The following is a 13,686-nucleotide window of genomic DNA, read 5'->3' as shown; positions in this document are numbered from 1 at the left end:
GCAATAATGGGTCAACTTTTGCAATACTCCTTTAAAAAAAATACTATAATTTGTTATTATTACATATTGAGTACAGCATTGCACTGGTAAATTAATAATATTTTTTATTTATTAATTTTTTTATTATCAACTTTTAGATACAAAAGTTTTTGTTGAAATTAACCTGATGTAGCTAATGGTTTTATTAAAAAGCTGCAATTAAGAGTCATTTGTACTAATATATAAGCCTGTTTGATCATTTTACATCCAGTAAGTTGCTTTAATGACTCGTTCACTCACCAATGTTGCTTTAATCCCTTCCTCGTGCTTATTGGTGTGAAGCTCTATATAGACATTAAGTTCATTATCCCCCCAAAAGTAGATTATACTCAAACTAGACAGGCAAGGAATAGCAAATTTAGTATTTATCATGACTCAGCCTACTTATTTTGTTGTTATGTAATTACATATTTGTTTATTGGGATTTTCCATCTCCCCTTCAGTGACAGGATGGGTGCTGCAGTCCTGCTCTCCGTCACTAGGGGGAGTCACAGTGCCATAAATCCGCCCTCACGGTAGCTTCCCATCGACGCCCCAGTCTGTGAGCTGCCGGGACACAGTGACGGATTGGCAACAAACGAAGGTAATCTGACAAATGACTGAAATGATCTCTGAAGCGTGAGACCAAATGGCGTGATCTTTACAAGCTGCTGTGTTGTAGTTGGAGGACTTCTCAGAAGACTGCCCCCCCCTCCATGACTTTGTTTTGTCTCCTTCACAGAAAAACTTTCGGCGGTGTGCGTGCGCTCCTTCATCCACTATTTATGTTTCAAACTTCTGGGGGGAATGTGCTCGCGTTTGGAGCCGAGGCGTACGCTACTCCAGGCGAAGACGAAGGTAGGATTGTGTACTTTACATAAATCATCTCCTGCCGTGATTAATTGGATGTGTCTGAGGATAAACGTAGCTCGAGCTGCGTCAGTCCGGGTGTGTTTACTGTATATGTGTGTGTAAGACTCAAGCACTCATCATGAGAACACGTTATGGCAGGGCACGAGATAATTACAGGCTGCTCAAACTGTTTGGGGACTGAACAGAACAGAAGTCGTTGCCAACATACACACCTGCAAAGCACTGCTTTGCCCGAGGCTTAGAAGACAGTCTTCATCAGTGTCTTTCTGTCTGTGTGTCTCTCTGTCTGTCACCCATCCCCTAACCGCCCCCCCCCCCCTTACGCACCTTGAATGTGTGCTTTATGTGAATGATGCCAGTGAGGTGTGTGGCTGATGAGAGACTTCACTTTATTCCAGGCTCAACCCCCTCCCTGGTTTGCTTTAGATTAGCTTCCAGGACGGTTGATTAAACTCAGGAAAGCAAAGCAAATGAGTAAAGAATGCAGAACATTTTCCAGTAGTAGACTTTGTGGAATTAGCCTCATGATCAGCAGAGATGGGGTTTTTTTCTTCCATCTGGGCAGAAAAATAGGAGAAGTAGACCCTTAACATGCTCGACTTATACCATATCCATATTTATATACTAACCCCGCATGCCAAGAAGCAACAGCGAATGAAAACTTAGTGTTTTTTCATGTTTCCTGCTCAGTATTTAGTGCCCAACTTTCTCACAAGGGCAGTTTTATGTGCAGGGAAGGAGGCATGGAAAAGAAGACCTTTCCTTTTGAGCTCACAGATTTGCAGTAATTACAGAATCACTTCCATATGTGGCTCTCTGGCTGCCTTCTCGCTGCCCCCACCACCCCTCTCTCTTCTTCCCCAATGTTCTCTCTCTTTCCCTCTCCTCTCTCTTTCATTTGCATTCTCCCCCTATTCCTCATTTTTTCTGCTTTTTATTTTTTTGGCTTCGCCCTCACGCACCCAGAGCGATTTTTTTTTTTTTTTTTAAAAACCACAGCTTAAACAAAGTTTATGATAATCAGAACGTCCTGGCATTTTTGGCAAACGGCTGTGCTTTTTGGTGATTCAATTAGACCATGCTTGCCAGAAAAAAAAAGAAAAAAAAGTTGTGTGCTTCAGTGAGAGAAGCAGGCTAGAGAAAAGAGACATGGACGGGCGGAGGGAAATGTTGAAGAATACGGAAATATGAAAAAGAGGAAAGCAAAAGAATGGGAGCTCAGTGAAGAATTCGAGAGGCAGGAACGGAGCGTGAAGGAGGGAGAGGTGGAACAGAAAATGAGGCAGCGAGAAAGAGAGAGAGAGAGAGGGAGGGCTGGAGTAATGCTTTTTGACAGAGGTGGGTTCAAGATGGGTTCATGGTGACATCATGGCTGATTTTTGAGGAAAGTATAGACAGGAGAGCCGTTCACCTTTCATTGGACACACATGTTGGGGAATAGGCAGAGCGCTCATGTGCTGGCACACACGCTGGTAGCTGCGTCGACAGCCTCTGAATGCACCCCAAAAATATGCACGAAGAGCACACGCATACACACACACACTCCTCTTTTTATTTTCTCCTCTTTTCTCCCTCTCCCCCTCTCGTTTTCCCTCAGTTTCTTCTGCAGTAAAAAAGCTTTTGGCTGGGTCTCTTAACTGTTCCAAGCTTTGTGCTCATTTGTTTTTGTTAGAGGAGTACATAGTGGTATATGCCCTTCGGTCCCAGAACACATACATTTCTCCTTTGCCATGAGTAACTCATTTTCCTGTGAGTAGTATTCCTCTGTGTATGTTTTTACTTCAAGGCGGTTGGACTCTAAATGAGCGCACTTTGCCAGGCGGGATGAATGAGCTCCTTCATTTCACAGGATGTGTGTTTAAGTCTGTAACCAAGAAAGTGCAAGCAAGTGTATATTTGTGTGTGTGTGTGTGTGTGTGTGTGTGTGTGTGAATGTGTTTCTGCATGCGTGTGTGTGCACAAATGAGCGGGGTGTGTGTGTTCGCCCTGCATCCCCTGCCTGTCTCAGTGTGGCACCAAACTTCACATGACATCAATCTGAATGTGGGGAAATAGTGATCTCATTACAGGCATCTTGTTACTGATTAAAACCTGCCGCCACAGGCACCAGCTCCCTGCGCCCCTTCTCACCTCCCCACCACCAATCCCATCAACCCCCCTCTCCTCCTCTTCTCCCTCCCTCTACAATCCATCCCTCTCTCCGTCTCACCCCCCAGTTCTCTTTCCCTCCCCTCTTACTATTTCACACCCCTGTCTCTCACATTCCCTGTACCACGGGCCCTCTCGCCTTCTCTCCTCCCCCCTCCCTCCATCTCACTTTAACCCCTCTAACCTCACTTCCTCCCTCTCTTGCCCCCTCCATCATCCCCCCTCTTTTCCTCTTTCCTCTCCTCTGCCAGCGAGCCTCAGGCCTCTCCTCCACGGCTCCGCGAATGCAAATACGTTGAATCTAAAGTGGAAACACACGACCGAGTACGATGTTTCCATGAATATTTCATATCTTCATAAACACACCCAGAGACGCTGCAAAAGCCGAACAATGCCTGTGTTTGCCGGGTGACTTCCTGTGAGGAATTGCCTCTCTCGCACGTTCGACTTTTTGTCAGAGCCCACTGTGTCTGGATTGATCTCAGGGCAGTGCGTTATGATGTCACAGGCTGAAGTTAATGATACGAGAACGGACGGGGCCATAGGCCATGTTTCCAGTGGTGCCCAGAGAGAGAGATAGCACCCTGATCTATCTTCATTATCCCCCACTCTGCAGCCTCCCAGACACAATGATCATAAATCTCTGCCTGGAGCACACTTCACTGACACTGAAACACAAACACTAGTAACCTCTGACCTTCTCGCTGCTACTGCCTACGCGTACTCACCCATGCGCACACACACACATATTCACAAGAGCAGACGTGCGTGTTGCAAGATCTCACACACACACATGCGTAAAGCTTAAACACAACCCCTGCTCAAACTCACTGTCATAATTTAATAAGGAGGACAGCATGCTCCGCGTACTAACACACACACACACACACACACACACACACACACACGACTGTCATGTATACTCTGACACAGATGCATGGTCTAAGTGGGCCTGATGGCATCACACTTTACAGTTCACATCACTCTAATGGCTGATTTAGAGTTCTCGCAGCTTCCTACGGCAGTATTTACCCTCCTGTTTCATATTGTTTTCATATTGCTGATTTAGTACTGCTATGTAAACAGTTAAGGGATTTCTATTAGCCTTAGTGGCCTCATAAGCAACACATAAATCAAATGTAAACGAGATAAGGATCAGCTGAAGTGCCTTTTGCCGTGTGGCTCAGATCTGCGCTTCCTGAATATAAGGTTTCCGCAAAAAGGCAACACTGCTTATCCATTCATTCCCTCTGATTATGTACCAGCAAATCCACATCAAAAAATGCATGAAAGAGCATTTCAGGCGGCTACTGTGGACCATATGTGGCTGTTAGGATCGGAAGCGCTATAGGAATGACGAGAGCGAGGCCGGGCACTTGTGTTTTTTATTATTATGATGGCTTGACTTTATCCTGGAGACATATTGGGGTCAGTGTATTTGGGGATAAGATCTCCGCCTGTATCAGGTCAGTTGATTTACAAACAGAATACGTAGCGGTTATATCAGGTCTTAAATGTACAGATAGCTGTGAAGACCAAAAGAAAAGTTCCACATGCTGCATTGGTTTACAATTCTGCCTCAGACTGAGATTTGTGAGGATGTGAAGTGATGCATGGCCAATATGCCTGAAGGGCATCGCTTTAGATGAAGTTTCAGAATAAGTAGTGCATGTATAAGTTGGTTATTTTGAAAACGCTTGCTGCACTTACTTGGCTCAGATATTAATTAGACTAGATTTTTTCGTGTTTAAGAAACATGCATGTTTTTACATTGGCTTGTTTTCCTCAGGAGGTGTAGTTTATCTTAGCTCTGCTGCTGAGGTAAAAGTGCCCGTTGAGGTGCCAGTTGAGGTGTGCCCTCTCCCTCCCATCTCTGAGGTTTGAGGTGCACCCTATAACCAAAACAACTTGAGAAACATTACATTCAGAAAAACAGGGCACACGCCCAGAACCACAAACACATAAACACAGATCTGAAACATATGATCTCATATGGAGAGAGGGGCACGTTCAGGGGCACACCCAAATCTGTCGCTGCTGCTGCTGCTGTTGCAGCACAGCTCTGCCATCTCACACGGGAACTTCCCTGCAGCTGATGTGCCACAGCTAGTTTCATTTTCATAGCTGAAGTGATTTTAGGTGAAGAAATCGGCAGATGTTTTTTTTTTTCTCCAATAATCTCTGATTTTAAAACAATATTCCTAACTGCATAATGTTTGGCAGGATGTTGACAGATGTTGTGTAGCCTAAAAAATGTTGGATTCCAGCTTTGGATGCCAAATTCTGGTTTTCATTTATCCTCAGTGAGAATGTTTTAGATATTCTATCAGTTTTCTTTGTGTCTGATACTTCCTTAATTAGTTTCATAAGGGTCCTCGTACTTTCTTTAATATTAAAAGGGAACTGTGCCATTTTTCAAAACACACATGTTATTCCTATTGTCTGAGACGGTCCAAAAATATTAGTAAACATGAGCAACCCTTCCAAATCCACAAACTAGAGTGCTAAAACTCAAATTTGTGATGTAGGGTAAAGTCTGGAGCTGCTGCCTAGACAATAAAGCAGTCAGAAGAACGTTCTGAGTATATGGGTCCATTTTCTGGTTCACAGCTGAGAACGCTACACTAGAGTAAAACTGATTTGGGTATAAAAAAGAAAACAAACATTATGCGAGTCCACAAAATCAGTCTCCCATTCATTGTCTATGGAGCAGCTCCAGACTTAATCCCCTGTGACATCATAATTTTGAGACTTACCCTTCTGGTTTCTGGCTTTGACAGAGAGCAGCTCATGTTCACAAATATTGATTGAACTTTCCTAAGCCATGGAAATAACATTTGAATTCCTAATTTAGGCGGTGTTGCCCTTTAAGTCCTGTCAGTGGTAGCAGCATCAGCAGTGGTAATAATAGTAGTGATGTGATGTCATCGCTCTGGGAAGATTGTCATACAAACATTACAAGCAATAAAACACAGTGCCAAACACAAATATGAGCTAGACAAAAACAGCACCTACAGGCCTGTAGTGAGCAGACAGGTAGGGCAAAAGTCCATCATGATCTCATGAATCGCTCAAACCAGGAATAAAGGTGAAACTACTTAGACTCTGTTGGAATTAAACCCATTGGCTCGCCATTAAAGGATCATCTGCACTAAATCAAAACATTATAATCTGTGTTCAGGACACTTAAAAACATCCTCTCCTGTTAAACTGTGACTTTATCGATCAAACACAAATGATCTCAGATCACGACACGGCTCCGCTTTTCGACGTGCGCAAACAGTTCGTAGGTAGTGCAGGTAAACCAACTCTTACACCAAGAAGATGAAGGAGAGAAAAAAAGAATTCACCCGAGAGACAAAGAAGGGAGAGAGAATTAAAAACAGAAACTTAAGCTCTCTGGGCCTTTTTCTTCCCTCCAGGCATTTTGTGGCTTGTGAAAAAATGTGCTGTATATTTGAAGTGTTGGGTCACGTGACAAAGGAAGGCTTTATGAATCAGAGAGTGTAATTATTTCTTAGTGAGTGAGAGAGTGTGTGCCTGTGTTTGGGGAGTGAAAGAGTGATTTTTAAGAGGTAGAGACTGCGAGGGAGGAGGAGGAGGAGAGTGCGAGTCGGGGAGTGAGTGAGGGAGAGAGTGAGAGGCTCACTGCTACTCTGTCTTTGCTGTCAGAAGGACTCTGATGAACGTACACACATCTTTTCTCCTTTTTTTCCCCCCGGCTAGCTCCGCTCATCAGACCGCTCCGTCAGCCGCTTCATCTGACCGTCTGTCTCGTCAACACCAGAGCGGGTGAGTATTTTATCCTTAAAAAGTTCAGATTGTGTAAGTTAAGTCATTGTTTGTCTTCCTTTTTCCTCTCTCGCTGTTAACAGAGGGAGAGACTGCACTTTTTTTTTTTTTTTGTTGGGAATGGGTCGACAGTTTTAATTGAAGACAGAGACTCAGTGTGCAAAACACTTGAGAGGCTTTCAGACAATTAATCATTGTTTTCCCTGAAATCCGACCACATTTTTCATGTGTAAACACCAAAACGTCCTAACACACATGTTTGTTTGCATGCAGCGCTCAAGCGTGTTTGTTTCTCTCTGTTTTATTAATGTGAGAGTGACACTGAGTTTATATGAAAACATACTGGAGCATGTGTGCCGGCATGTGCGTGTGTGCACATATGTGCTTATTAGTGAGTGTTTCAAGTGTTACCCAGTGCCTGTGGAGCTCTTTATTATTAGCATATGTGTGTGTGTGAGTGTGAGTGTGTGTGTGTACATGCTTGCATGTGTTTGATGTGTATGAATGTATTCACCAGAGGAGTCACCAGTCCTTGACCTGTTTTTTTTTTTATAAGCAACATATGAACACTTGGAAAAGAGAAGCATTGTTTTCCACCTTTTAAACAGCACAGGCTAATTCCTGTGGAGTGAGGTGTGTCTGAAACTCTGCTCTTAGTTTACATCCAAGTTTATTCATTGTGTTCCCATAGTTAGCAGTGTGTCAGTGCGGATTATTTATTGACGCTGGCGTGTGTGCTAGGTTAACAGGTTCCACTTGTTACAGCCGTGTGTAACACAGTGCCTTCAGTGCTGTGTGATTTGGATATCAGACGATCAGGCAGCTGATGTCAGAGTGTAGCTTTGATTTTATCGCTTCAGCAGCAGTGACTGGTCAGTAGGTAAACCGCTGCAGCTGGACTGTCTTGGCTTTGCACCTGCTGTCCACTGCTTATTTCCCCTGGCGGACTTGACATAAGTGTGAGGGACAGTTTGATCGAAGCGAATTGAAAAAAAAAAAACCCCACCCACACGGTTGAGTGAGGGATGCCTGCTTGAAGGCCAGTGATCTCTGTGGCGCCCTCCGCTGTCATCTGGTCTATCAGTTTGACTCTGTCAGTGACATCTGGAGTGGAAGAAACGGAGCTCATCTCTGAAGCAGAGTAATATCAGTCGTGCTCTGCTCCTCCAGAGCACCACCCGTGGGTCTTTCTTTTTTTTCATTCGAGGACGAGTCGTCCATGCAGAACAGCTTTTACCTTCATGGTGTTCAGTCACAGCGTTTTGCTCGTCTTCTCTGACAGTTTGGAATCACTTATTATTTGTGCTCGCTTTTATAGGCTCCAGATGGGTATGTGTCATTACTCATGATCCATGTACTTGTGATCACAAGTGTGTCAGCTGTACCAAAAAACATTCTCACATTTTTGTGGCTGTAAATATTTACACATCAAGCAAATGACCAGCCTTAACATACTTTAGTCGATGCTCACATACTGTCAGCAGTAATGTAGCAGTAAAATGTGCAGTATGTTAAAGGAAATGGCTGCTGTGGAACGAAATCTTCTTTAGATTAAACATGTCATGGATCAAAAGTCTTTAAAAAATAATTGAAACAGGAGAACACAATATTTATAACAACAATAAATAATTACCATTTTGTTTGTTAGGATCATTCCTTCAGTAAAACCATCCATGTTTAAAATGTCACAAATCTGTCACAGATTTCTAAACCTGGTGTGTTATGTAGTAACGCCTCTCAGGTGCAGATAAATCTGAGGTTTTGTGGGAACCACTGAAACAACTGTTGCCCCATGAAAGCTCCTGTATTGCAAAATCTGCTAACAGTCCTCCTTTGTGACATGACTTTGAGCTGTAAATCTGGGAGTTGTTGATACCTGTCTTTTTCTGGAATTTCTATAGCAATTAAGGCCAAGTTGTAGGGAGGGGTTAGACAGGTGGTTTTAGGGGGCTCTCTGCTACCACACTATAATTAACAAGGAAACTATCTGCACACCATTTCCTATGTCTATTTTTGCAGGTGTGCCGCTCTGATTGTGAGGATTTACATTTTCAGCCTGCCTTCAAGCTCTCATTAAAAGATCTTCTGGCACAAAGTTGAAGTTGTGCGTGAGTGTGTGTTGTGCTGCATGCATGTGTGTGTTTGGGCCTGCTTGTGTCTTGAGTGTTGCTTTGACTCCTGGGGCTAAAAGTGGCGGTGGTGAAACCCATCCATTATGCATCTCTTTATACAGAGAAAGGATTGTTTTCTCACTGAGTCTAGGGAAACACCTTCCTCGCCGCCTGTGTGAATCATATAATTACAAAACAGGACGCATTAGTGGCACCAACCTTTCAAATCCAGAAGAGTAGCCATCATGCCGACTGTTGCCACCCTAAACTTTCTTCTATTGCTTTATTTCCTGTCTCTCTGACTCTCTCTTTATTTCTCAAAGTTTCTTGCCATCATCTGCCTTTGCCTTTTCCTGTTGTGGTGTGTTTTCTTGTGTTGCTGGACCCACTGCTGAAGTCTTCATGTCGAGCACACCAAAGAGCTCTACCACATCATGGAAACAGCAAGCTGTCAGGATGACTTCATCATGTCACAAAGTGTTTTATGTCTCTCTGACTTCTCACTCTTTCCATACTTCTCTTCTCCACCACTGCGAGTCAACACAGTCTGTTTTGTAACATTATGTTCAAACAAAGAGAAGAAAGAGAGAACGAAACAAAGATTTAGGGATTGGTGTTTGACGATTTTATAGATTCAAAAACCAGGATTGCATAATGGCACTCCCCAGTGGCACTCATGAAAAACAATACCTCTTTAAGTGACAAGTGATTACACAGAGGTGCTACTTTGCATTGTTGCCGTAAGCAAAGACGTGTTTGTGTGATGCCAAGAGCAGTCAGATGTCAAACAAGTTTGAGGTGAAGGAATGCCGGTCTGTTTAGAGACACTGGGCCGTCTGTCACTAGGTGTCTCTCTCAGGGCCATTAGCCAGCCACTTGTTGAAAGACCGGGAGCTGTCAGCTTTGCATCAGATAGCAGTGTTGAGGATATAGTTTTCACAGCCAAAATACTGCTGACGCCAGCAACGAGATCAGATAACACTCCCGTGATGTTTCACTATGAACATTTTAATTCATCTGTCACAGTCCACAAACAGTGGCTCTGTGTGGGCACATTAGGCAGTGATTATGACACTAAGTGATCATGTTGCTCCGAGCAGTTGGAAAAGCCAGTCTGTCAACTCAGCTAAGACACATGGGCTGTAAAATCATTGTTTAACTGCTGTGGTAGGATGACTTCACCCACGACCCAAAACTTAAACATAACCCTCTCCGTTTCCTTTACGAAGTTACTGAACATAAATCACTTTATGATGTTGACAATCGGAGGACAGTGCCTGGAAGACATACAGAGTTTTCTGTCAAAAAAATGAACAGGAGAGGACAAGTCAGAGGTGGAAAAAGAGTGAGAGGATTCGGTGATTCTGCCAAGCTTTCCCCTGCCAGGATACATGGTACAGTTCATTTGTCTCGAGGCTGTGAATTTACAATTCAATCCTTCCAACAAAAAGGTTTTGACTTGCTGCTCTGCTGCCTGGACTGACTGGCACATATTTTTTTTTATTTCACCCCTGCAGGAAATTTCTTAAAATTACATATTGTGGCCTTCTGGGGAGTTCAGGAAACCCAGAGAAAACGTGTGAACCCGCTCAAGCTCAGAAAAGCGAAACAAGTTTGAATTTGACTTCAAAGGCAAATATCCACAAAGACAAACATACAATTATAACTCAATATAACATCACACACAGTTACTGTAAAGTTTTTTTCTCTGTTTCCCTTACTGCAACAAGAAGCGTCTTCCAGTTAGCGAAACCCGGGCCAGCCATGGCACCCAGAATCCTGCTTATACGCCGAGTAATCACCTGTGGTTTCTTGTGCTGACTAAAAAACCCACTGCCTTTCTTGGTTGTGTGGTGCACAGCTTCCTGAGATGCCGTGATTTATTTGTTATGTTTGACTGCAGTTCTTATTGCCTGAGGGGCCTCACTCCGTCACAACGGTTAAGGCACAATTGTTGTTTTGCTCACAGTGGATTTGATACCCTTTGTTTGACAGACATTCAATCTGTGGGAACTGTTCTCTCTCTCCCTCTTTGTCTGTTTCACTCTTGCTCGATTCTACGTCCTGCTACGTCTTTTTGTTCTCCTCAGCAAAACAAGGGAATCTCATTCTCTCTTAAGCGTGTCTCGTCTTGTTGCGCTGTCTCCAAATTGTCCTCTTGATTGATTTCATTTCATTTGCTACATGATAACAATCAATGGATTATCTCAAGTGTAACCAAATGAGTCTGATGAACTGCTGTGAGGTCTGACACGCCACTGTTTACAGAAACAACCAAAGTAAATTTAAACTGCTACAGCGCACCTCTTAGGGAACGACGGAAAGTCCCAGCAGCAGCCGTGAACCCACTCATAGCCGGCCCTGGTGCTCCTCGGCTGCCTGGCTGCTTGCTGCCTCCTGTGTGCCCCCCAGGCTCAAGGGAAGTGGGGAGGCCCTCCATGCCCATTTGGCCCTGGCTAACAGGGGATGAGGTCACTCCAAATTCCCCTTATCCCCTTATAGCCCCAGACGGGCTGGCGAAGTGAGCCTACCACAGGACCCAACATAAAACATAAATGGCTCTGTAAAAAGCTGCTGGGCTGATGTGACTCATTAAAAAACACTGGCGCCAACTCTTTTATTAATTCATTATTGTGTTTGGGGAGAGTAAAGTTACTGGGTTCTATTTTAAAAGGCTGTGTGTGTCTCTCTGTACTCCTTAGCTCTCGACTTCTTTCTTCCTCGGTTTCTTTCGTGACATATATGTGCGAACGTAAAGCGGCACTGCGGTTTATTGTGCTGAGGCAGGATTTTCCGCCTGCGTCTGTTGGCTCGAAACCCATTTAAAGCTTAATTCTTTGGATTAATATACAGTTGCTTTCAGTTGTGGGAACACAAATGTCACACACACACAAGCACACGATCTTACTCTCCGTCGTGATCCTTCTTTTTCTCACACATTTTCCTTTTTCTCTTTATTGTTCTCTCTTCTCCCAGCACTCTCAGACAGATTGCGCTGCCTTTATGGGGCCTGGTTTGAGTTCATGAGGCAGATACCCAAACGGGCCAAACGCTGGCCAAGTACATACTCATAACACACATGCGCACACACGCACACACTCATTATGAGCCTGTGCGTTGCTGGCAGTTTTGTTTTTCCAGTCTGTACCTCTTCTCCCATTAGGCCCACTGTGAAATCTTTAGTGATGTTTTTGTGTGTTAGCCACACAGTGGAACCGCTGCACAGGGTCATGGTACAAGTTGTATAAGCAGTAGATGGATGGAAATGGGGAGCGGGTGAAGGAGGCGGGGGGGCAGAGAGGATTGGGTATAAGGACATGATTATAGAGAGGAGATGCGGGTGGGTCAGAAAAGGGGGAGTAAAGAATATCAAAAGTAGTTTAGATGAGGGATAGACTGAAGAGGGGGGAAGAAAGAAATACAGAGAGAAAGAAGGAAAGAAAAAGAAAGATGGCAGTATGGCTGTGTTGGCAGGATGGGGGTGGGTGCCTATCGGCGGCTGCTCCTTCCTGAAACGTGGCCACCCGAGCCTGCCTGGGCCCTGGATGCACATGTGGAACAGTTTACTGTAATGGAACTCTAAATTAGTGGTGGTTTGAAGCTGCCTGCAGCAGTAGGGTGTAATTAACTGGCTCTGTTGAAAGAGAAAGAGCCAGAAAGAGAGGCAGGGAGGGAGCCAGAGCCCTGGAAAAGGCAAGGGGTGAGAGGTGTGTGTGTGTGAGCGTGCGTTAGTGGGTGCTCTCACACATGTGTCGAGGCCTTTTTTTTCAGTGCTTGATTGCATGTGTATGCGTTTCGGACTGTGCGGTGCATATGTGTGCGTCTTGGAAAGCTCTCCCTCTTTTTCCTGGGCACGGCGCCACCTCCTAGTGCCCCCCAGTGCCCAGACCCTGTCACTGTTCCTCTATGCGTTTTCTCTCAGTTCAGCAGTTCACCGGTTCAGCCTTAGATCTTTTTCTGCCGCGCCCCCCCCCCACCCCCCTCATTTCTTTGTTTATACCGAATTCATTACCAAGATTTTTTCCCTGTCTTTTCTCCCGGATTCACAAGCCACAGCAGTTCCAAATTCCTTGGCTCTGCTCTTTTTCAAAGCCACATTTAAAAAACAAGCTGATCACACCACCCACTCATGAAATCACGCTAGGGAAGTGAAAGTCAGAAAGAAAACATGAAAAAGAAAATGGGGAGGCTTTGCCGGGATTCCCCCCCCCCCCCCCCCCCCCCCCCCCTTTCTTGTATTAACAGTCAACAGTGGGGCATAACTGCAGCCTTGTCCACACTTGAGCCTGACTTGTCTGTGCCTACTGTGTGGAGTCACAGTGATGAGCGGGCTGCAGGAGGTTAGAGCCAAAATGACTCTGTGGGATGGGACCCTGACCTCAAGAGAAGATAGTTGGAAGTGACAGCAGCAGTTAGCAATCAGTGGATCTCATTTTCCCTACCCTCTACCCCCATCGACCCCCCCCGCCCCCTCCCTCCCTTCTTCATGGACCCCGTGTCTGGGCCTCTGGTCCTGGGGGAAAGAGGCAGAGAGGCAGGCTGCTGTGCTAGGCTGGCAGCAGGAACAGAGGAGCTCTTTATAGTAGAGTTCTGGTGATTTAAATCATATGGCATAGCCTGGAATCACTGTAGAAGTCTGGAAGCTCTTCAAAACTGCAAGAACAAGAGCTCTCTCTCTCTCTTTTTTCCCCCTCCCTCCCTCCCTCTCGCTCTTCCCTGTTATAACTTTTTCCAAACTTCTTTC

The 13,686-nt window shown here is 44.8% G+C and overlaps 1 protein-coding gene across 3 annotated transcripts in view; it reads left to right on the top strand.

The window, feature by feature from the left end:
• Positions 1-482: 482 nt before the first annotated feature.
• rarga (retinoic acid receptor gamma a) overlaps positions 483-13,686 on the top strand; it is a 47,783-nt gene continuing 34,579 nt past the window's right edge. The window contains exons 1-3 of one of the 3 annotated variants that reach the window (XM_033629600.2): positions 483-622; positions 761-876; positions 6,766-6,831. The gene's annotated coding sequence lies outside the window, so the exon portion shown is untranslated. The other 2 variants (XM_078170031.1, XM_078170030.1) reach the window with 2 other exon arrangements.

This window comes from Epinephelus lanceolatus, chromosome 8, assembly GCF_041903045.1.
Source record: "Epinephelus lanceolatus isolate andai-2023 chromosome 8, ASM4190304v1, whole genome shotgun sequence".
Taxonomy (NCBI): Eukaryota; Metazoa; Chordata; class Actinopteri; order Perciformes; family Serranidae; genus Epinephelus; species Epinephelus lanceolatus.
The sequence above is the reverse complement of the archived record's forward strand: the minus strand, read 5'-3'. Positions and strand labels throughout refer to the sequence as shown.